A 24,223-nucleotide genomic window follows, 5' to 3' on the forward strand; every position below is an offset into this window, starting at 1 on the left:
ATGACCCTAGTGTAATCTTGAGAAAAACACCAGACAGATTCCAAGTAAAGAACATTTTACAAATTACCTGACCAGTACTACTCAAAATGGTCAAGGTCATCAAAAGCAAGGAAAGTCTGAGAAAAGTCCTGTCACGGCCAAGAGGAGCACAGAGAGACATGACATCTAAATGTAATGTGGGATCCTGGATCTACTCTGGGACAGAAGATGATCATAGGGAAAAACTAAGAAAATATGAATAAAGTATGAACTTTAGTTAATAAAAAATTAATAGATTCATTAATTGTGACAAATATACCGTGGCAGTATAAAGGGGGTATATGGGAACCATTAGTGCTATCTTCACAACTTTTCTTTAAAACTAAAACTATTCTAAAATAAAAGATTTATTTAAGTTGTAAAGATTGTATTATTTATATATACTTTAGAGATTAAGTGATCAATTCATTAATCAATAATGATTAATTCAAGTTTTTAATAAGCACTTGTTTCATATCAGCAACTTTGTTGATGTTTATAAGGGGCCCTTTTTTTAAATATATTTTATTGATTATGCCATTACAGTTGTTCTATTCTCCCCTTCATTCCCCTCCACCCTGCACACCCCCCCCCCCACCATTCCCCCCCTTTAGTTTATGACCATGTGTCTCAAGTTCTTTAGATTCTATATTTCCCCTACTATTCTTGCCCTCCCCCTCTCTATTTTCTACCTACCATCTATGCTACTTATTTTCTGTACCTTCTCCCACCTTCTCCTTCTCCCACTCCCCTGTTGCTAACCCTCCATGTGATCTTCATTTCTATGGTTCCTCTCCTGATCTAGCTGTCCTCTTAGTTTGCTTTTGTTTTAGGTGTGGTTCTTAATAACTGTGAGTTTGCTGTCCTTTCACTCTTCATCTTTTTTATCTTCGTTTTCTTAGGTAAGTCCCTTTAACATTTCATATAATAAGGGCTTGGTGATGATGAACTCCTTGAATTTGATCTTATCTGAGAAGCACTTTATCTGCCCTTCCATTCTAAATGAAAGCTTTGCTGGATAGAACAATCTTGGATGTAAGTCTTTGGATTTCATGACTTGGAATACATCTTTCCAGCCCCTTCTTGCCTGTAAGGTCTCTTTTGAGAAATCAGCTGACAGTCTGATGGGAACTCCTTTGTAGGTGACTGTCCCCTTATCTCTGGCTGCTTCTAGGATTCTCTCCTTCATTTTAATCTTGGCTAATGTAATTATGATGTGCCTTGGTGTGTTTCTTCTTGGGTCCACCTTCTTTGGGACTTTCCGAGCTTCCTGGACTTCCTGGAAGTCTATTTCCTTTGCCAGATTGGGGAAATTCTCCTTTATTATTTGTTCAAATAAGTTTTCCACTGGTGGCTGTTCCTCTTTTCCTTCTGGTACCCCTATAATTCAGATGTTGGAACATTTAAAGATGTCCTGAAGGTTCCTAAGCCTCTCCTTATTTTTTTGAATTCTTGTTTTTTCATCCTTTTCTGTTTGGTCATTTTTTTCCTCCTTCTAGTCTACTCCTTTGATTTGAGTCCCAGTTTCCTTTACATTACTATTGGTTTCCTGTGTATTTCCATTCATTTTAATTAGTTTAGCCTTCATATGTTCCTCTAATTTGTGACTAAAACCAACCAGTTCTATGAGCATCCTGATCATCAGTGTTTTGAACTGTGCTTCTGAAAGTTTGGCTATTTCTTTTTTTTTAAATTTAATTTATTTATCTTTAGAGGGGAGGGGAAGGAGAGAGGGAAAGAAACATTAATGTATGGTTGCCTTTCGTGCGTCCCCTGCTGGGAACCAGCCTGCAACCCAGGCATGTGCCCTGACTGGGAATTGAATCACGATTGTCTGCTTCACAGGCCCATGCTCAATCCACTGAGCTACACCAGCCAGGGCAGTTTGGCTATTTCTTCATCTCTTAGATTTATCGGCTCTGGGGCTCTGAGTTGTTCTTGAGCCATGTCTTTATCTGTTTGTGCCTGTTACGTATGTGAAGCGGAGCCTTATATGTTCACCAGGGCGGGGTCACCCAGGTCGCTGGTTTGTGATGCTGTATGTGGGGGCGGGGTAAGAGAGGGACAATGGTGGTTCCCTCTGCTGCTTCCTGGCTCTGGGGCCTGTGAGGTCCGTCTCACTGCCAGCTCCTTCACAGATTTATCTGCGTGCAAATGTGTGACCATGATCAGCCCTCAGTGGGTCCGCCTGCTTCTCCACACCTGAGATCTGCCCACAGCTGCTGGCGTTCCTGGGTCGCGCACCTGGGTAGGTCTGGCGGATATTTCCTGCCCTACCCCACTCTGCTGCTGGCTCTGCCCCTCTTACTGGTTTGGCTGAATGATTCGTTGTTGTCAGACTTCTGCGTAGTTCAATTTTCTGTGGTTTGGCTGCGTTTTTGTTGCTAAAACTTTGTTGTTTTTAAACTTAGTTGTGGGAGAAGGTACAGTGCTCCCACCTATGCCTCCATCTTGGCGGAAGTCGTCACTCTCCATACCAGCACCCCACTCCGCTGCAGCGACCTCCAATTTCCGGAAGTTGAGAGAATTCTTTATTATAGAAAAATTCTCACTAATGCGGTAGAAGAAGTGACAGAAATAGAATCTCACAAATTTGTAAGACAATGAAATAATGGATCAAGGCAATGTTTTTCATTAGGTGAAAGATTAATGGGAACTTAATTTTTTTTATTTTTCAATTACAGTTGTCATATAATATAGCATTATATATCAGTTTCAGATGTAGAGCATAGTGGTTAGACATTTATATAACATACAACATGTTCCTCTGAAATCAGAAAAAAACAGTATTCTTGCTGCCTATCACATACCGAACCCAATAAACAGAGACAGGTATTGAATCTTTAAGGGCACTTTATTCAGATGGTTGGCAATCTGAGGAGATGGCAGGTTCATACCCTAATGGACTGTCTTACATTTTCTTCCAAGCCAGCCTTTTTATAACAGAGAACAAAGTGAGGTGAGGGGTTTTGAAATTCAGGGAAAATTAGATTTAAAAAAACCTGCAGTATTCTTGCCCTGGGCGGTTAGCTGTTCCCAAGGAGCAGGCAGTTGTCTGTCTCTCCCGGAACACATTGGCACAAATGCCTCCACTTGTCCCCAGGAGGCAATCTTTAGCAATGTCCCAGGAGGTTGGCTGTCTCCCTCCTGAGCCAGGATGGGCCTTATCTGTAGTTTCTGAAACAGTAGCTTTAATATATGCATTACTTACTAGGCTTAGAACAATTTACCTTAAACTAAAATTTCCCAACTCTTGAATCCCCTATTACCTCTTGATAAGTCTTGCACCTACCTGACACCATATATACTTATTACAATATTATTGACTATATTCTCTAAACTGTATTTTATATCCACATGACTATTTTCTCATTGCCAATTTGTATTTCTTAATCCCTTTAACTTTTTCACCAAACCCTTCTAATCCCCCTCTCATCTGGTAACCATCAGTCTGTTCCTGTATCTATGAGTTTGTTGCCCTTTTGTTTGTTCATTTATTTTGTTTTATAGATTCTACACATAAGTGAAATCATATGCTATTTGTTTTTATCTCTCTGACTTAATTCACTTAGCATAATATGCTCTAGGTGCATACATGTTGTTGCAAATGGTAAGATTTCATGTGGCTAAGTAGTAGTCCATTGTATATGTGTAACAAGACATTGTCTTTTGATTGAAGCACTTAATACATTTACATTTAAAGTAACTATTGATAGATATGTAGTTATTGACACTTTATTATTTTTTAAATTTTTTTAGTTCTCTGTTTATTTCTTGTTCTCTTGCTCCCTTCTCTTATATGTTGATAACTTCTATAGTGTTGTGTTTGGATTCCTTTCCCTTTATTTTCTGTATATCTCTTGTAGATTTTTGGTTTGTGGTTATGATGTACTTTATGTACACCAAGCTATGTTTATAGCAGTCTATTTTAAGTTGATGTTTGCTTGAGTTCAAACACATTCTAAAATCACTACCATTTTTACTTGTGCCACATTTATGTTTTTGTCATTATTTTTTACTTCTTGCATGTGTATGTCCCTAAATTTACTGTGTAGTTATACATGATCTTCCTACTTTTGACTTTTAACCTTTGTGCTAGCTTTAGTGTTGGTTGATTTACTGCTTTTATTATATGTTTGCCTCTGTCAGTGAGATTTTTCTTTGTGGTATTTTCTTATTAATATTTTTAATTTTTATCTTATTCTTAAATTCCTTTAACATTTCTTATACTACTGCTTTGGTGGTGATGAACTCCAGTTTTTACTTATCTGGGAAACTCTGTATCTCTTTTGATTCTAAATGACAACCTTACTGGGTAGAGTAATCTTGATTGTAGATCCTTGTTTTTCATCACTTTGAATATTTTGTGCCATTCTCTTCTGGCTGCAAAGTTCCTGTTGAGAAATCACCTGAGAGTCTTGTAGGAGCTTCCCTGTAGGTAACTAATCGCTTTTCTCTTGCTGGTTTATGGGAACTTTAAAAGAGGGACTAATAACATCTGAATCCAATGATTAATCTTAGCATCACTAAATGTGAGACAACCAGACATTACAGGCTTCCTGATATGACGCAACAGGAAGTATGCCATAGCACTTACAAGGTATTCTTGTCAGTAAAATCAAACCTCGATTTGATCAAGCCTTTAAATCTAACTACCAATTTATAGAAAATACAGCATTTAAAAATATATATTAAAGCACAATAGAAAGATGGATGCAGTCAGCCAGATACTGACTGTGGGAAATTTTCCAGGGCAAATGTGTCCATTTTTTTTTCTAGCAAACAAGTAACAAGAATAAAAGATGAAGGGGTAACTATCAAAAACACAAGAGACATATCAACCACATGCAGTGAGGGACCTTGTCTGGTTCCTAGTTTAAAGAAATTGTTAAAGTTGACAGTGACCAGAGGGGAGGGGGCAGGGGGAAGGGGATAATGGGGTAAAGAAGGGGAAGGGTCATCAAGGAACATGTACAAAGGACCCATGGACATGGACAACAGGGTGGGGATTGACTGATGGAACAGGGCGTAGGCGGGACAAGGGAGAGCAATAGGGAGAAAAACTGGGACAACTGTAATTGAACAACAATAAAATGAAATGAAATGAAATGAAATGAAATGAAATAAGAATAGAATAGAATAGAATAGAATAGAATAGAATAGAATAGAATAGAATAGAATAGAATGAATAGAAAAGAAAGAAAACTACAGCCCTGGCCAGATAGTTCAGTTGGTTAGAGTGTCATCCTGATACTCCAAGGTCGCAGGTTTGATCCCCAGTTAGAGCACATAAAAGAATCAACCAATAAAAGCATAAATAAATGGAACACCAAATTGACATCTCTCTCTCTCTCTAAAAAAAAATAAATAAAAATTGAACAAATTAAAAAAAGAAAAAGCCACAAGCCAAAAATGGCATCACTCATGCTAAAAGCCCATGGTAGTAAACCTAGATTCTATACCTGATCTAATTGTAGTTTCAACCTCTCCCAGAAACATAATCTTAATCAACAAGTGTAGAATTTTCTGGTCAAGTAAAGTTAATCTGTCACATGGGCCCTCTTCATCTCCCATAGAAAGAAGAGGCAATCTGCATGATAAAAACTTTTCTTGTTTTCTTGGTCCCAAAGAAAAGTTGTCTGAGACCAAAAATAATCCTTTCTCTCCTTTGATTAATAGCTCCCTTGCCCCATTCTTCTCCCTGTAAAAATTTTCCATTTGTACAAGCCCTCAGAGCCCTATTCTAGTTGTAAGATGGGATACTGTCCAATTCATGTATCCCTTAATAAAAACAATTAGATCAAATTAATTTGGTTGAATTTTATTTTTAATTATTTTGAAGTGTTAAAAGACTTGCCCTGACTGGTGTCGCTCAGGCAGTTGGGCATTGTCCCACAAAGCAAAATGTCGCTGGTTTGATTTCTGGTCAGGGCACATGTGTGGGATACAGTTCAGTCTCAGTTGGGGGGCATGCTTGAGAGGCAACCGATCAATGTTTCTCTCCCTCTCTTTCTCCCTTCTCCTCTCTCTAAAAATAAACAAGTAAAATTTTTAAAAATTATTTTAGAAAAATTTAAAGGCTTTATTGCAAAATACAAAATATTTGAATACACTTAAAATGGGCATAGATTCTCAGGAATGCTGTATGAATAACTGATTTTATTTTTGTGAATTGTACCTAAGAACTAGTCTGGTTCTATGGGAAATGTGGGTTCAATTTGGCACCCTCAAAGAGGATGTGGGCCTATCTTTTTCCTCCCAGTATCTTGTGTTTCAAAATAGGAAATCGGGGAACATTTGAGATTTTGCTCCCTGATATGTGTTGTCATTTTGGCTCAAATGAAGTCTTGTAAACAATAATAAGAATTTAACACTTAGGATTTTGTTTTTTAACAAAACCAACTATAAAAAAATAATTATGAGGTAATGTGGAAGATTTTGAACACTGTATATATGTGGTATTAAGAAACTGTCAATATTTCGTATGGTTGTAAGAAACTGTCAATATGTTTGTACAGGCCAAAAAAATTGACACATTTGCCCTGATAATGATAATGGTTATATTTGAAAAAATAGTTTTTTTATTTTTAGAGATACATAGTTAAATAGAATATAAAATACAGATTGACAGCTGTAAGAGGGAAGGGGGGAGGTGGGGACTGGTTGAAAGGAGGTAAAGGAATTAGTCAAAGAATAGATATGCATGACCCATGGACAGGGACACTGGTGTGGGGACTGACTGTGGGAATGAGGGGTGGGGATGGGTGGAGGTGGGCAATGGGGGAAATTGGAACAATGGTAATAACATAAACAATAAAATATCTTTTTCGTTTTGTTTTGTTTCCAGTTTTCTCGTCTTTATTCCTTGATGTATCAAATATTTTATTTTTTTTATTTTTTTATTTTTTTATTGATTATGCTGTTACAGTTGTTCTATTCCCCCCTTCATTCCCCTCCACCCTACCCCTCATCCCCACCATTACCCCCCCCCCTTTAGTTTATGACCATGTGTCTCAAGTCCTTTAGATTCTATATTTCCCATGCTATTCTTGCCCCCCCATCTATTTTCTATCTACTGTCTATGCTACTTATTTTCTGTACCTTCTCCCCCATCTCCTCCTCCCACTCCCCTGTTGCTAACCCTCCTTGAGATCTTCATTTCTATGTTTCCACTCCTGATCTAGCTGTCCTTTTAGTTTGCTTTCGTTTTAGGTGTGGTTGTTAATAACTGTGGGTTTGCTGTCCTTTCACTGTTCATGTTTTTTATCTTCTTTTTCTTAGATAAGTCCCTTTAACATTTCATATAATAAGGGCTTGGTGATGATGAACTCCTTGAATTTGATCTTATCTGAGAAGCACCTTATCTGTCCTTCCATTCTAAATGAAAGTTTTGCTGGATAGAGCAATCTTGGTTGTAGGTCTTTGGATTTCATGACTTGGAATACCTCTTTCCAGCCCCTTCTTGCCTGTAAGGTCTCTTTTGAGAAATCAGCTGACAGTCTGATGGGGACTCCTTTGTAGGTGACTGTCCCCTTAGCTCTTGCTGCTTCTAGGATTCTCTCCTTCATTTTAATTTTGGCTAATGTAATGATGATGTGCCTTGGTGTGTTCCTTCTTGGGTCCAACTTCTTTGGTACTCTCTGAGCTTCCTGGATTTCTTGGAAGTCTATTTCCTTTGCCAGATTGGGGAAATTCTCCTTTATTATTTGTTCAAATAAGTTTTCCACTGGTGGCTGTGCCTTTCCCCCTTCTGGTACCCCTATAATTCGGATGTTGGAGCGTTTAAGGATGTCCTGGAGGTTCCTAAGACTCTCCTCATTTCTTTGAATTCTTGCTTCTTGACTCTTCTATTTGGCCATTATTTGCTTTCTTCTGGTCCACTCCATTGATTTGAGTCCCAGTTTCCTTTTCATTGCTATTGGTGTCCTGTGCAATTCCATTCATTTCAATTAGTTTCGTCTTCATATATTTGTCTAATTTGTTGGTATAATCAACCAGTTCTGTGAGGATCCTGATGACCAGTGTTTTAAACTGTGCGTCTGAGAGTTTTGCTATTTCTTCATGGCTTAGATCTATGGGCTCTGGGACTTTGAGATCTTGCGACATTTTTGGTCTGTTCTGGCCCTTTAAGTGTGAGAAGCGGTGCCTTGGACTCCCAGGTCGCTGGGTTGTGATGCTGTATGTGGGGGTGTGGTCAGAGCGGGGAAATGGCGGCGCCCTCCACTGCCGCTTGCCGTGGGGACCCGCCGGGCTGGGTCCAACCGCCCACTCCCTCGCCTGTCCGCCCGCGCACAAATGCGCGACCACAGTCAACATGCAGCACCGCTCCCCCGCTGTCTCCCCCGAGGTCGCTGGCCTGGTGGCTCGCTCAGTCGCTCACTAGGTCCAACCCTGCGCCTGGATTCCACGCGTCTGGATTCCGTGCCTGAGTCCGGCTGACCGAGACCTCCTGTGCAATCCCGCTTCACCAGCCGCTGGTTTCGCCCCTTACCAGTCAGGCTGAAGAATTTGTTGTTAACGGACTTCTGAAAAGTTCAATTTTCCGTGTTCTGGCTGTGTTTTCTGTTTCTAATATTTAGTTGTCTCTAAACTTGGTTGTGTGAGAAGGCATGGCACATCCACCTATGCCTCCATCTTGGCGGAAGTCCTATAAAATATCTTTTGAAAAAGATTATCCATCTGTTCATAATTGTTGAAGCCAGGTGATAGGTACATGGTGGTTCCAGTATTATATTACTAATATATATGTTTGGAAATGTTCCAGAGTAAAAAGAGTTTTTTTAAATGTTCTTTGGAACATTTTTGAGCCCTGAGTATGTTTTTTTAATGCAGATCAATATTTTTTGCCTAGCAAAGTGCATGGGAATTCCCTTTTGATTAATCTAAAGCAGATCATTTTGAGGGCAGAGAAATATGCTTTGAAATCAGGCCTGAGTTTGAGTTCTGGCACCACTATTCACTCACTTTGTCAGTTACTTAAATTTTATGAAGCTCAGTTTCTTCATTGGTCAAACACATAATACAATGGCTCCTCTTTCCTAAGGTTGTTTGGGGGATTAAATAAAATACAGAATACAAAGCACTTGGCACAATACCTGGAAGTGTTCTATAACTATTAGGAGTAGCTAATTCTTAATTATTTCAGTTATCTATTGTGGGTTGACTTGGCTCAACTGGGAGCTTCTTTAACTCTCCTATCATCTGGGTCTGTAGTGATTTGCTGGTTGAATTGGGCTGGAACAAGCAAGATGGATCACACATATGGTAGGCAGTTGATGTCAACTGTTCACTAGGAGCTCAGCTAGGGCTGTTGTCCACATTACCTACAAATGGCCTCTCTGTGATACTAGGGCTTCTCACTTCATGGTAGCTGACTTCGGAGAGGAAGTGCCCCAAGAGCAAAATGGAAGCTGCCAGTTCTCAGAGCTTGTAAATGAAACAGTGTCCTTCTGCCACATTCCTGTGGGTTAAAGAATCCCAAGACCTGCACAGATACAATGGGAGTGGAAATAAATTCCACCTCTTAGTGAGGAGAGTGGCAAAGAATTTGTAGCCATCTTTAATTCACCACATTACTTTCCCCAATACTTGGTGCATAGATAAAGATAGAGATTTCAAAGAAATATACCAAAAGAGTACTCAGTATATGTCTTTGAACCACCCTAGCTGACTAAGCCAAGGCCTGGGGAATCAGAGCCTAGCCCCCACCACCCAGAGGCTAGATGGGAGGAGAAACCAGGGCAGAACTAAGTGTTCACTGCAAAAACACCTTGGCATGAGTCAGTGGTTCTCAAAAATAATTTATGAGAACACATTATATCAACTATTTTAATTATTGTGGTTATTATTTTGACAAATTATAATACAATACAATTTGTCATATATAATTCTCACATGCAATAATTCTTGAGACTTGAGAACTATTAGTATTCTTTTCCAAGGTATTATTTCCTTAATTCTTTACTTTTAAGACATAACATCTTTTCACATACCTTCTCTTACCCTTTAACCAACAATTACAGACTCTCACATTTTGTCTGACTATCTAAAATATAGTCTAGGAGAGTTGGGTTTGTTGTTGTCCTTCTTGTTGCTACTTCAGAGAGCTAAAAAGCACAAAGTTAGTGGCAAGTTTGGGCAATGTGAGTTTTACGTAAAGACAGACATTTGCTTCTGACTGGAGATTTACAATAAATAAATGATTGATAAAGAGACCCAGTCACGTTTATAAACAAGGAGGCGGAGAATCCAGCTATGGTGAACACTTTATTTTCCACTGAAAGAGGGTGTAAACTGCTAATCACAGGCATGACATGGTTTAATTTCTACTCAAGACCCCTTCCTGGTTTTGTATTAAAAAATGATGGCAGTTCTGCTCACTAAATTTCTTTGCAAAGAATTCTTGAGTGCTATTAAGTTTGTTATAAGATAGGTTATCAAAAGCAAACAAATAAACAAACAAACCCAAAAAGGTCCTTTAGAAAAACCGTAGGTGCTTCTAATCTTAGATTCCTTTTGCCATTGAAAAGATCCCAGCTGACAGCTGTGATATAAATGCATGGAGAAAGAAGTAAACACTGGCTTTGGCTCTTTGACCATGACCTAGAAGTTTTGTCAAAAGAGTGTGGCATGCTATCAGATGGCCATAAAGCAAATATGGGAGGGGGATAGAGGAGAAAAAACAGCCACATATTTCTGGTTTTGGCCCTTTCTGAAGTTCTGAGCACATCAGAGCATACAACCAGAGACTCAGGATCATCATCATAATGAAAAAGTGTTTGAAAGTATTTCCTTAGAAATGATCTGTTGTGTCTAAGCTAAGACCTTACTGACATATTTGAGAAGATTTCTGACTTGTTTTAGACTTTCTGACTTTTTAAAACCCTTCCTTTCTTCTTTCAGACATTGAGGAATTAGATTCCCTTCCTGATTTGTATGGAACCTTTCCTAACTTGTTTGAGACCCTTCCTGACATGTTTGAAATAGTTCTGACTTGATTGAGATACTTCCTGAGGTACTTGAGACCCATCCTGATGTTTTTGAAACCCTTCCTGATGTATTTAAGATTAGTGCTGAGGACTTCGACATGCATGTTGGAAACTTTTTTGTCTGTATGGAATGAAATACCCTTCCAGATATATTTAAAACTCTGCCTGACAACTTGGAGACCATGTTTGAGACTCTTCCTATCCTATTTGAGGCTCATTCTAACATTGTGAGAGACTCCTTGATTTGACACCCTTCCTGACCTTTTGAAACTCATCTTGACTTGTTTGAAAATCTTTCGGACATTTTTGAGACCCTTCCAAATGTATTTTAAACTGTGCCTGAGGAATTTGAGACCCTTTATCTCTGTTGAAACCTTCATTGATGTCTTTAAAGCTCTTCCTGAAGACTTTGAGGCACTTATGGAATTGTTTGAGAAGATTCTTGATGTATTTGAGACTTAACCTTTCTGTGACATTTTCTGATATTTTGAGTCCATCCTTAACATGTTTCCTACTCTTCCTGATGTAGTTCGGATTCTTCCTGATGTATTTGATACCCTTATTGACTTTTGAGACCATTTTTAACATGGCGACGCTCATAGCTGACTTTTCTGTTTGAGACCCTTACCAACTTAGTAATTACTCTTCTTAAGTACTTTGAGAACCTTCCTGACTTATTTGAGATATTTCCTGACTCTTTCTCTCTGTTCCAACACTTCCTGACAAATTTAAGGCTCATCCTTATGTGTCTGAGGCCCTTAAGGCTGTGTTTAAGAACCTTCCTTGTGTATTAAGACTCCTGAAAACTTTGAGTCTTCTTCTTGACTTGTTTCAGACTCTTCATGGCATATTTAAGAACTTCTGTGACATGCCTGAGACACTTCTCTACTTGAGACCTTTACTGAAATCTTTGATACCCTTCTGGATGTATTCAAGACCTTTTATTTTTGTTTGATACCCTTATTGACAAAATTAAAGCTTTTCCTGACCACTTTGAATCCTTGTGGACTGACATCAAACTCTTCTTCTCTGTTCTAGCCTATTTCTGAGAAGTTTAAGACCCTTGCTATCATGTTTGAGACTCTTCCTCACATTTTAAGTACCTTCCTGATGTATTTAAATCCGTCCCTGACATGTTTTAGAGTATCCATGACTTCTTTGTGACTCTTCCTGACATATTAGGAACTTCTTTTTTTTTACTTGCTTGAGACCCTTCTCAATTTACTTGAAACCTGAGACCATTCCAGAGATATTTAGATCTCTTTCTCCCTGTCTGAGACAGGAAGGTTCTCAAATATGACACATTTTCTATTTTTCCTGATATGTTGGATAATTCTCCTGATGTAACTTTGAGACATTTCCTGAGTATTTGAGACCATTAATGACATATTTGAGATTTTTTCCTGTGTCCTTGTAATTATTCCTGACAGATTTGAGAACTTTCCTTTCCTATCTGAGATTCTTCCGGACATATTTGAGATTCTTCACAACGTTTTTGGAATTCTTTCTCACATTTATAAGATTTTTTTCTAACTTACTTTAGACCCTTCCCAAATCTACTGACTTATTTATAATCTTTTCTTACTACTTTGACAAACTTCTAGATCTGTTTGTGATGCTTCCTTGTGTATATGAAACTTTCTCCTCCCTCTTCTGGATCTTTCCTGACAAGCTCCAGTCCTTTCCTATTATGTTTGAGACTCCTCTTGATGTATTTGAGACTTTTCTAATGTATCTGAGAAACTTCCCTATATAATTAAGTTTCTTCCTGGAAGGCTTGAGAGCCTTCAAAACTTTTTGAGACTGCAACATATATTAGCAACCTTTTCTGACTTCCCTGAGACAATTCTCTACTTGTTTGTAAACCTTACTGACAAATTTTAAAGTTCTTCCTTACTGTTATGAGAACCTCCTAGTCTGGTTTGAGAGGATTCATGATGTATTTCAGATCTTTCCTTTCTCTTGAAATATCTGAAGACAGATCTTCAGATCTGTCTGAAGACACCTTTCTTGAAAGAGAAAAGAAAGATGTTTGAAGCCATTACAAAGTTTAGGCTCTTCCTGCTTAAAACTTTTTTTAAAAAGTATTTATTTATTTGTTTGTTTGTTTGTTTTGAGAGTGAGGATGGGAAGGAGAAATGAGGGAGAGAAACATTAATACATGAGAGATACATTAATCAGTTGCCTCTCACACACCACCAACTGGGGACCTGGCCTGTAATCCAGTCATGTGTCCTGACTGGAAATCAAACCAGTGACCTTTTGGTTCTCAGGTTGGCACTCAATCCATTGAGCCACACCACCCAGGGCTGTTTCACACCTTTTTTATGATGTTGAGGCACTGTCTGATATATTTGAAACTCCTTCTGACTTGTATGAGACTCTTCATGACTTGTGTGAGGCCCTTCATGATATGTTTGAGACCTCTATGTATCTATTTGAAACTCTTCCTGACAAGTTTCTGACTATTAGACTGTTGCTCTGAGTTTAAGATACTTTCTGAGCTATTTGAAACTCTTCCTAACTACTCTGAAACTGTTTCTGACTTGTTTGTGATGATCTATGATGAGTTTGAGACATTTTCTCTCTACCCATTCTGTGACCCATTCTGACATGTCTGAGACTTTTTACGACAGATTTGAAAGTGCTTCTGATGTATTTAAGAAGCTTTCTAATTTGCCTGCCTGTTTAGGATGACTAGAGACATATTTTAAACCTGGCCTGATTAATTTGAGACCCTGCCTTACTGTTTCAGATCCTTCCTGACTTGCTTGAGTCTTGTACTGTGTTAGATATTCCTCCCAACTATTTGATTCTCTTCCTGATTGGGTAAGATGACTCCTGATATATTTGAGACCTTTCCTAACTTATTGCTATCCTTCCTAACTACTTAAGACCCTTTCTCATATTTTAAAGACCCTACTTACTTTCTGAGACCCTTTTAAACAAATTCGAGACATTTCCTGATTATTTGATACCTTTCCTTGAGGTTTGAGACCCTTTGTGATGTATTTAAGATGTTTACCTCAGTTTGGAGCCCTTACTAGCATATTTTGAAATCTTCCTCTGTTATGATTATTACTGCCTTGTTTGAGATGATCTCCAGTGTATCTGAGACACTTCCTCTCTCTTTAAGAGTATTCATAATATGTTTGCAACACTTCCTGATGTATTGGAACCCTTCCTATATGATTGAGACCCTTCTTATTTTATCTATGACCCTTCCTTGTCATATGATCCAGCAATATCACTCCCAGGTATTTACTCTAAGAGAAATGAAAATAGTTTACACAAAACTTGTGGTCAAATTTCCATAGTGGCATTAATTATATAATAACCAAAAGGTTGAAACAACCCAAATATTCATCAACTGGTGAATGGGTAAATAAAATGTGATATACCCATAAAATGGAATATTGTTCAGCCACAAAAGGAATGAATTATTGATACATACTACAGCATGAATTGATCTCGAAAAACAGTTTACTAAAGGAAAGATACCAGACAAAAAGGCCATGTGTTATGAGATTCCATTTATGTGAAATGTCGTAATTGGCAAATCTATAGAGGCAGAAAGTAGATTAGTTATTGCCACTGGCTGATGGTGGGAAGGAATGATGAATCATATCAAACAAAATACACTATAAGCCCTGGCCAGGTAGCTCAGTTGGTTAGAGTAGCATCCCCATACACCATGGTTATGGGTTCAATCCCCAGTCAGGGCACATACAAGAAGCGACTAATGAATGCATGAATAAGTAGAACAATGAATCAGTGTTTCTCTCTCTCTCTCTCTCTCCCCCTCCCTCCTTCCTTCCCTCCTTCTACCTTTCTCTCTCTCAAATCAATCAGTAAATTAAAAAATTAAAACAGACTATAAAACAAAAATGTAACTGGAAATAAAAAGGTATGTTTTATAATGATAAAAGGGTTAATACATCTAGAATATATAACAATTGTTAACATATATGCACCTAAAAAACACAAAATACATGAAGCAGAAATTGACAAACATTAAGGAAGGAATAGACAAGTCAACAATAATAGCTGAAGTCCTTAACAGCCTCCATTCAATGATGGATAAAACAGCCCTGGCTGGTGTGGCTCAGTGGATTGAGTGCCAGCCTGGGAACCAAAGGGTCTCCTGGTCGAGTCCCAGTCCGGGCACATGCTTAGGTTGCAGGCCAAGTCCCTGGTAGGGGGCACATAAGAGACAACCACAGACTGATGTTTCTCTCCCTCTCTTTCTCCTTCTCTTCCCCTCTCTCTAAAAAATAAATAAATAAAATCTTTTTTAAAATTTTAAAAAGACAAAAAATATATAATTAAAAAAAATGGATAAGACAGTTAGGCACAAAGTCTAACTGGAAGAAGACCAGCAAGGAAATACAGGATTTGAACAGCACTATAAATCAATTAGGACTAAACAGATACCTATAGAAGACTATATGCAACAATTACAGAATATAAATCCTTCTCGGTTGCAGGCCAAGTCCCTGGTAGGGGGCACATAAGAGACAACCACAGACTGATGTTTCTCTCCCTCTCTTTCTCCTTCTCTTCCCCTCTCTCTAAAAAATAAATAAATAAAATCTTTTTTAAAATTTTAAAAAGACAAAAAATATATAATTAAAAAAATGGATAAGACAGTTAGGCACAAAGTCTAACTGGAAGAAGACCAGCAAGGAAATACAGGATTTGAACAGCACTATAAATCAATTAGGACTAAACAGATACCTATAGAAGACTATATGCAACAATTACAGAATATAAATCCTTCTCAAGTACACATGAAACATTCTCCAAATTAGGCCATATGTTAGTCCATAAAAGAAACCTTAATTTAAAAAGATTGGATTAAAAAAAAGATTGTAATAATAGCAAGTATGTTCTCTAACCACAGTAGAATAATATTAGAAATCAATAAGTGAAAGAAATTTGGAAAACTCACAAATAAGAGAAAATTAAATAACATGCTTCTAAATAACTAATGTATCAAAGAGTAAATCAGAAAGTAAATTAGAGAATACTTTCAGTTGAATGAAAATGAAAGTACAGCATACCAAAACTTATGACATATTTGACAACATTCCTGATGAATTTTTTTCCTACCTGACTTTTTGAGACCTTTTCTGACATACTTTCTGTATGTGTGAGACCCATTCTGTGGGTAGTCATGTACTGCATAATGATATTTCAGTCAACAACAGACTGCATATACAATGGGGGTCCCTTAAGATTATAATGGAGCTGAAAATTCATATTCCTTAATGACTTTGTAGCCATGCTAACTTCGTAGCACAATGCATTACACAAATACACTGCTCACCATTGTGTTACAGTTGCCTATAGTATTCAATATAGTAACATACTGTACAGGTTTGTAGCCTAGGAGCTGTAGGGGAACTGCTGCCTTCATCATGAAGCTCTGTGAGTTTTCACAATTCAAACTCATGCAACATTTTTACTTTACTAACAAAAACATCATCAAATTGACAAATAGATTGGCATATCTTTTCTACGTCTTTTCTAATGCTGTCTGGAGTTGATTTATTGACTGCTTCTTTCAAGTCATTTGCACCTCTATTAATGACTTCCATTGTCTTTTTCCAGATTTGGCAGTCCTCTTGGTGCTGAGTGTAAACGTTTTTCCAAATCTGTTGAATTTTTTAGTAACACCAACACACAGAATAGATTAAACCAATAATCCTCAGTAGTCTTAACATTGACAATGGCTTCCATCATGGGCCACCATTTTTTGACCATCAAGAACATTTTGTCACAGGGTATGATCCATGCCATGGAACTTAGTAAAGCAGTTTTTGCTCTTAACATCCTCAATAGTTAGCTTAGATTTTTAAAATACATCTTCATCATTCTGCAGATCACCAAGGCTCACTTCAAAAACATGACCCTTGAAGCCATCAGCTGCAATTTTGGTTCCTTGAGTTCTTGTGACTAGTGTTTTTCCAATATTTCTTACATTGAACATAGCTGGTGCATTTACATGACACCAATTTTTCTTAGAAATTGGATCTACCCCTTTCTTCTTGGTTCCCTTTTTGTTGCCTTTGGTAAGGCACTTATTCTTGCCAAACCCCATTGTGCTGCTCAGAGCCCTTCCTTCTTTTTTGAGACTCTTTTTGACTTCTCTATCCTGACATGTTTGTGACCCTTTCCTACCTATTTGTGGTTCTTCCTGACTTGTTTAATCCACTTACTGACAAATGTGTGTCTTCGTGACCTGTTTGAGATCCATCCTTATATACATAAGGACATTGAGACTTTTTCCGCCACCTATAAGACCCTTTATGTTTTGACACTTTTTCTGATGACATTGAGAACCTTCCTGACTTTTTTGAGACCCTTTCTGATATGTTTGCAGTGCTTTTTAGTGTGTAGTTAAGATCCTTGGTGGTGAACTGGTTGCTGGTGCAGTCTTAAGAGGAGATAAAAAGACCATTAACCTCAGACTTACAAGGGCCTTTCTTCAAGCATCTAGGCCAGAAATGTCTGTGACCGTATATCAAGAAAAATACATCAGTGCTCTTTCCAACCCTCAGCTGTAAATGGGAAATGGAGAATTTGTGCTGATCATTTTCTTAGTCTTTTAATCAAAAATTCTGCTTAAGTGTTTTTCATTAGAATATAATTTTAGTTGTTGTCTCGGGTAACCAAAATAATAATGATTTATGTGATAGAAAGCAATTTATTTCTCCCTCATGTTAACATATGGGCATATGTAGTCCAGGACTGCTTTGTCAGCACCATGGTGGTTCCCAGGCTCCTCTGTCTTACGGAATTGCCATGTCTGGGTAAAGCTTTGTGTACGTAGTCCAAGATGGCTCATTAGCATATCCCTCTTCCAGCCACCAAGAAAGAGGAAGAGCAACAGGGTAGCAAACACTGCCCTTTTAAGATCATGGCCTACAAGTTGCGCATATCAGTTCTGCTCGTGTATGGTTGACCAGAATGCAGCCATATGACCATACCTAGCTATAAAGGAAGCTGGGTAAGGTAGTCTCTCTTCTGGGAAACCATTTTACCTTCTTAACTTCAGGGTTTCTATTACTACAAAAAAAAAAGTAGACAAAAAGAGTATTGGGGGGGTTAGCAATCTATTCACAGCTTCTATTTTGAAACTTGGAAACTTTTTATTTGGACAAGAAAAACATTTCCCCTCTGGCAAGAGAAATAAATGGAACTTTCTTCCCTTTTATCTCCTTTAGCTTAGTAGCTCCCACAGAAGAATAGTTTTTAATTCTAAGCAATGAAAGCCAAAATGGGAAAGAAAAGGTTGCTGAAAACTGATTTATTTGTAATCAGAAATGCCTTGGGCTATTACACTGGTACCTAAAGACCAACCTGAACTTTGTAATTGAGCACTTGTGCATGCAAAAGTACAAAACATTTTGAGATGCAGGATAGTGTCATATCATCATCTAGACCATAAATAATTTATACATTTTAGATACCTGGAAATCACATGGGTCAGGAACAAATAATATACCAAATCTCAGTGAGAAAAAATAACCCAAACGTTTTATCTGTGAATCCAATGTAAAGCCAAATAATGATTTGGAGCATTGGATTAAAATGCAAGAAAGGCCCCTAGTGCTTATGTAAAACTAAATGAACATTATCTTGATTTTTTTAAAGTCATCTTGATTTTAAAAAGAATGATCAAATTAAATTTAAATTACCACAGTCCGCTCATGGGGGTCAATTGGAATTGAACTCCATAGTCAATGCCCTGTCTTTGGGTAAGACTTTGAGGTAAGACTCTCTTTTCAAATCCTGAATAAGGAGTGACTTTACACACTGGGCCCCAAGGTTGTGAAATATGGTCAATGTTCTACTGGTTTTGAAAGAGTTTGCTGAGGTGTCTGATTCCAGAGCACTTGAAGAAAGACAGAACACGGCTGAAAGAGAATTGTGGGGCTGGTTGTAGTTAGAGGGTGAGTGAGAGTACCAGTGTGTCCCAGATCCTGTGGGTAGAGCATGGGCAGGAGCAGAGTCAAGCTGGTCATTGCCATGAAGCCACAACAAAAGTGTCTTCCATGAAGCCACAACAGAAGTGTCTTCCAGGGTGGAGCCAGGAGCCTGAAGCCTAGAAATAACTAAGTTAAAAGCTGTCAAGGTAACTTGACCATTGACCTTAATCAAATACTTGTCGGTGACCTTGGTTAGCCTTTAAAGACCCAGTAATCTACCTGCCAACCCCTCTGTGTACAGTACGTTAAAGGCCTCACAGATGACACTTCAACATTGTGCTCTCTGGGATAGATTTTAATGAGTTGGTTGGGTATTTTTTTTATCTTATTTGGAAATGGGGGATAATGTGCAGTCCCTCTGCATTTGAATATGTGTGGATACAAATATGTCTTTGAGCACTTAGAATTTTATTTTATATTTATTGAGAGAGTTCTTTTGGAGTCATGTAGATGTCTGTTTTTATCATATATCACCTTTGGATATACATAAAAAAGAAATATTATATGACAGAATAAACTGGTGAAAATATTCCTGAGACTTCTTCACATTCAAAACCTGACTTTGCTGAATGAACTGTTTTAAATTGAGGTATAGTATACATGCATTATTGTATGTGAAGTGCACCAGTCCTAAAGATTTTTACATATATGATATCTCTTATATAGGGAATCTAAAAAACAAACAAACAAGCTTGTAAAAGCAGAGAGTAGAATGGTGGTTACTGGGGCTTGGGGGAAGAAGGAGGTGGAAGAATGGGAGAGATATCTAAGGGTAAAAACTAGTAGATAAATAAGTTCTAGAGATCTAAAATACAGTGCAGTAATTATAGACAACAAAACTATATTATAAACATTAAACTTGCTAAAAGTTAGATCTTAATTGTTCCCAACACTAGAAGAAACAAAAATGTAATGCAATAGAGGTTTTAGCTAACACTACAATGGCAATCATATTGCGATATGAATGTATAAATCTATATATTGTATACCTTAAATAGATGTATATATAATATATACAGGGTCCAGCAGAAGTAAGGCCTGCTAGAGTTTGGTTGGTAGGGTAATAATATGGGTGTAATAATTTATAGTTTTAATTCAAACATTTTACCTAAAATGTCATATGGTGTGTTTGAGAGTGATATTGTTATGTTTCAGAATTATGTGATTATGATTTTGTAATAAAAGATTTTATAATTAAAAAGTAGCATTATTTGTGCTAGATCTTGTATATTATACATATGTTCTGATAACCAAAGGTTATACAGCACCTGGAACTCTAATATGTCATTGGTGAGAGTATAAATTAATACAACCACTGTGGTAAAGACTTTTATTGTATCTAATAAAGTTAAACCTGTACTTATTTTAAGACCCAGAAATACCCATGAGAAATACATGTATAAGAATATTCACAGCAGCAGTGTACTAGTCAACACTAGAAACAACCTAAATGTCCATCTACAGGAGAATGGATAAATACATTGCTGGTATATTCATACAATAGATAATGCAGGGCCACAAAAAAGAACAAATTTCTGACACACAATAATATGGATAAATATCACAGATATGATGATGAGTGAAAGAAGCCAGACACAAAGGAGTACAGACTGTATGATTCCACTTATATCAAGTTCATAAACAGGCAAAATGAATAGATTATGATAGAAGTCAAAATAATTACTTTTATAAAAATGGCTGTTTTTAACAAACAAACAAATAATGTTCATTGTAAAACAAATAATGTTGCCTGGACCTCTCTTCCCCCACATATCTGCATAACTAACTCTCTCACCTTTAAGTCTTTGTTCAAATGTCACCTTATCAGGGAGGCTTACCCTGACCACCCTATTATAAATTGCAATCCACACTCTTCAACTCCTGATCCTTTGCATACTCCTTTTTCACTTGCTCTATTATAACTCTCACCTTCTAAAATACTCTAGAGTTTACTTGTTAATATATTTTTTGATTACTACCCATGTTCCCTAATTTAAATGTAAGGTCAGTTTTGCAAAGGGGCTTAGTGGGACACAAGGTTAGGAGTGTTTCAGTCAGGGTTCTCCAGGAAAACGGAACCAATAGGACACCAATAGGAGATTAGATAGATAGATAGATAGATAGATAGATAGATAGATAGATAGATAGATAGATAAGGAATTGCCTCACATGATTAAGAAGGCTGGCAAGTTCAAAATCTTCGAGGTGAGCTGACAGGAGACTCAGGAAAGCCAATGATGCAGTTCCAATCCAAAAGCCAATAGGTCAGAGATCCAGCAGAGCCAATGGTACAGTTCTAGTCTGAAGGCTATCTACTGTAGAACCAGGAATACCAATGTTGCAATGAAGTATGAAAGCAGTCTGCTAGAGAATTCTCTCTTGCTCAGGGGAGGCTGATCTTTTTGTTCTATCAAGGCCTTCAACTAATTAGATGAGGCCCACCCATATTTACAGGACAATCTGCTTTACTCAAAGTCTATCAATTTCAATGTTAATCTCATTCAAAAACGCCCTCACAGAAACAACCAGAATAATGTTTAATCAAATATCTTGGCACTTCATAGCCCAGCCAGGTTGATACATACAGTTAACCATTATAGCAGGGGTGTCAAACTCATTTTCAAACTCATGTCACCAAATGTAATTCCAATTCCTTAACAGTTAAAGAGTAGTTACATTTATACAGTCTTGAAATTATTTCAGCCCTTTGAAGGCAACCATGAGGCTGATGTGGCCCCCGGTGAAAATCAGTTTAACACCACTGCATTATAGGAAAGTAAGGACTAGGAAAGACTTTGAATGCTAGTGTTTAGGCTTTGAAAACCAATAAAGATTTAGAGGCCAAAGGATTGGAATGAGGCAGCCTAGAGGCAGCAAAAGAATTTAGGAGACTACTGTGATAATCCAGGCAAGAAGAGGGAAAGGATAATAACAGGGAGCTAGAAGAGGAGGAAGCAGAGAAAAGCAGTATGGAACTGACAAGACTTGGCAATTGACCAGTCCTGGGAGATGAGGGAAAAAGTATGAAAGAAATGACTTCATAAGTTTCAAATCTAGGAGGATGGTGAAGCCACTGAAAAATGGAGGGAACACGAGAGAGAAGTTGCCTTCCTCCCTAGGGGCTCCTCTGGTTGAGGGGTTTGGAGCATGTTCAGATTATCAATTGATGTGAGCAAACCACCCAAATATGGTAACCTAACAAATAAAATACTTTATTTTGTCCACAAATCTGAGGACGACTGACTCACATAGCAGTTCTCACTCTGCATCATAATGCATTGCATTAGTTTTGTGTTGGTAACAGGAAATTAATTCTTCATAAGGCATTATTAAATGAATGATAAACTAAACAGATCGAATCTTTTCTGACACTGATTAATTCTAGATCCTACCTCATTGTCCTAAAAGAGAGGGAGAAAATTATCTGCTGTTTGCACTTCTCCTGTGCCCAGAAAGTGTCCTGAGTTAGAGTATGAATCGGCTAACATGCTTTGTAAGTAGAACTCGGTTGAATTACCCATCTAGCTTTCAAATTAATTTTATATTTTCCTTTGACTTTAGTTCTGTGTGTGTGACATATTCTTTTAGTTCACAATCACATCAAAATTACAGTTAAACTACAGAACAACCATCATTCAGAACTGCCTGAAATTGAGCTGACTAGAACACCTACAACTAGTGAATTTTTTTAAAGAAGCCACATTGAGACTAGCAGAGACACAGAATGGGCTACTCCCACCCCCACATGTGACAGATAAAAATTGGGAAGGATATCTCTGCTGTTGAGGTCCATCCTGAGGAGCAAGGGGGCCCAGCCCCACACCAGGTACCCTAGCCCAGGATTCCAGTGCCAGGAAAGAAGTTCCCATAACATCTGTCTGGATGTAAAAACCAGCAAGGATTGAGGTTGAGGGAGACAGAGGCTTCTGGAGTCCCAGGTAGTTCCTCTTTTTTTTTTTTTATCCCCACCTGAGGATACTCTCTTTGTTGCCTTTAGAGAGAGGGAGAAGCATTGATTGATCATCCACTGTATGTGCTAGACCAGGGATCATATGTGCTCAGACTGGGAATCAAACCCACAACTTAAGTATGTGCCCTGACCAGGAATTGAATCTGCAACCCTTCTGTCTCAGGATGACGTTCCAACCAACTGAGCTACACCAGCCAGGACTCAGACAGTTCCTCTTAAAGGGCCTCTGCACTGACTGACATGGACTCACTCCCTCTGAGCTCCATCAGCTTGAAAGGCACCAGAAACATATGAGGAGGAACTGAATTGTCCAGCATCAGGGCAAGAGCTGGGGGCTCAGTTCTCTCCTAGACAGAAGTTCTAGTAGAAGCCATTGTTCCTTCGATGGGCCCTCCCTCACAGAGCCACCAGGCGTGCACCAAGTCTGATACTCCATCAACCTGGTTCACACTGTTTGCCCCACCCTGGTAATTCCCTGACACCCTGCCCCACCCAACTTTCAGGCCCACCCAAACTTTTTCCATTGGCTTTTCCATAGGAAAGGCCTACCTTGACTAATGCTTAGATTTACCTAAAATCTCTCAAACAAGCAGCATCTGGCCTCAGTGAGCCCCGTATCTTCAGGCCCAACACTAGCAGCAGTCAAACTTGGTTCATAGCTTGACCTTACCTGGGCACCTCCTAGCCCAGCACAAGTAGTAGCCATCTGCAGATCATTGTGTAACTCATGCCTGGGAGGGGGCTGGGGGACAGGCAGAACACAAGTGGTAGCTGACCTTGGCCTACACCTCCCAGGATCCCCCAGAGCCAGTGCACCCAGAGGACAGCTTTAGATCTTGTCGAAGCACCACCATCTAACCAGCTCCACAAGTGACACACTCAAAGGGCAGACTCAGCGGACACCAGAGCCCTACTGAAGTAAATCCTGCTCTGTGGGGTAGGTCCCCACACAGCTGATCCTCCACAGTGGTCAGAGGTCAGTGGTTAGTAGTCACAGCCAGTCTTTGCAGCTGATTAGCCTGAGGGTAATCCCTCCCATTCACGTGCCAACAACCATCAAGGCTCAACTACAAGAGGAGGGTGTAAACAACCCACACAAGGGGTACACCCTGAGTACCTAGTTTGAGTGATAAGGAAGGCTGAGCCACTGGACCCTACAGGACACCTACTACATGAGGCCATGCTACCAAGACAGGGAGTCAGAGCAGCTCTACCTAATACATAGAAACAAACACAGGGAGGCTGCCAAAATG

General features: G+C 38.5%; 1 protein-coding gene and 1 pseudogene across 1 annotated transcript in view; one reads left to right on the forward strand and one right to left on the reverse strand.

The window, feature by feature from the left end:
• USP9X (ubiquitin specific peptidase 9 X-linked) overlaps window positions 1-24,223 on the forward strand; it is a 393,159-nt gene that overhangs the window by 158,593 nt on the left and 210,343 nt on the right. The window lies entirely within an intron of this gene.
• On the reverse strand, window positions 16,343-17,109 carry LOC119064072 (40S ribosomal protein S3a-like; annotated as a pseudogene).

Source organism: Artibeus jamaicensis, unplaced genomic scaffold (genome assembly GCF_021234435.1).
Source record: "Artibeus jamaicensis isolate MK-2021 breed Jamaican fruit bat unplaced genomic scaffold, CSHL_Jam_final contig_60, whole genome shotgun sequence".
NCBI lineage: Eukaryota > Metazoa > Chordata > Mammalia > Chiroptera > Phyllostomidae > Artibeus > Artibeus jamaicensis.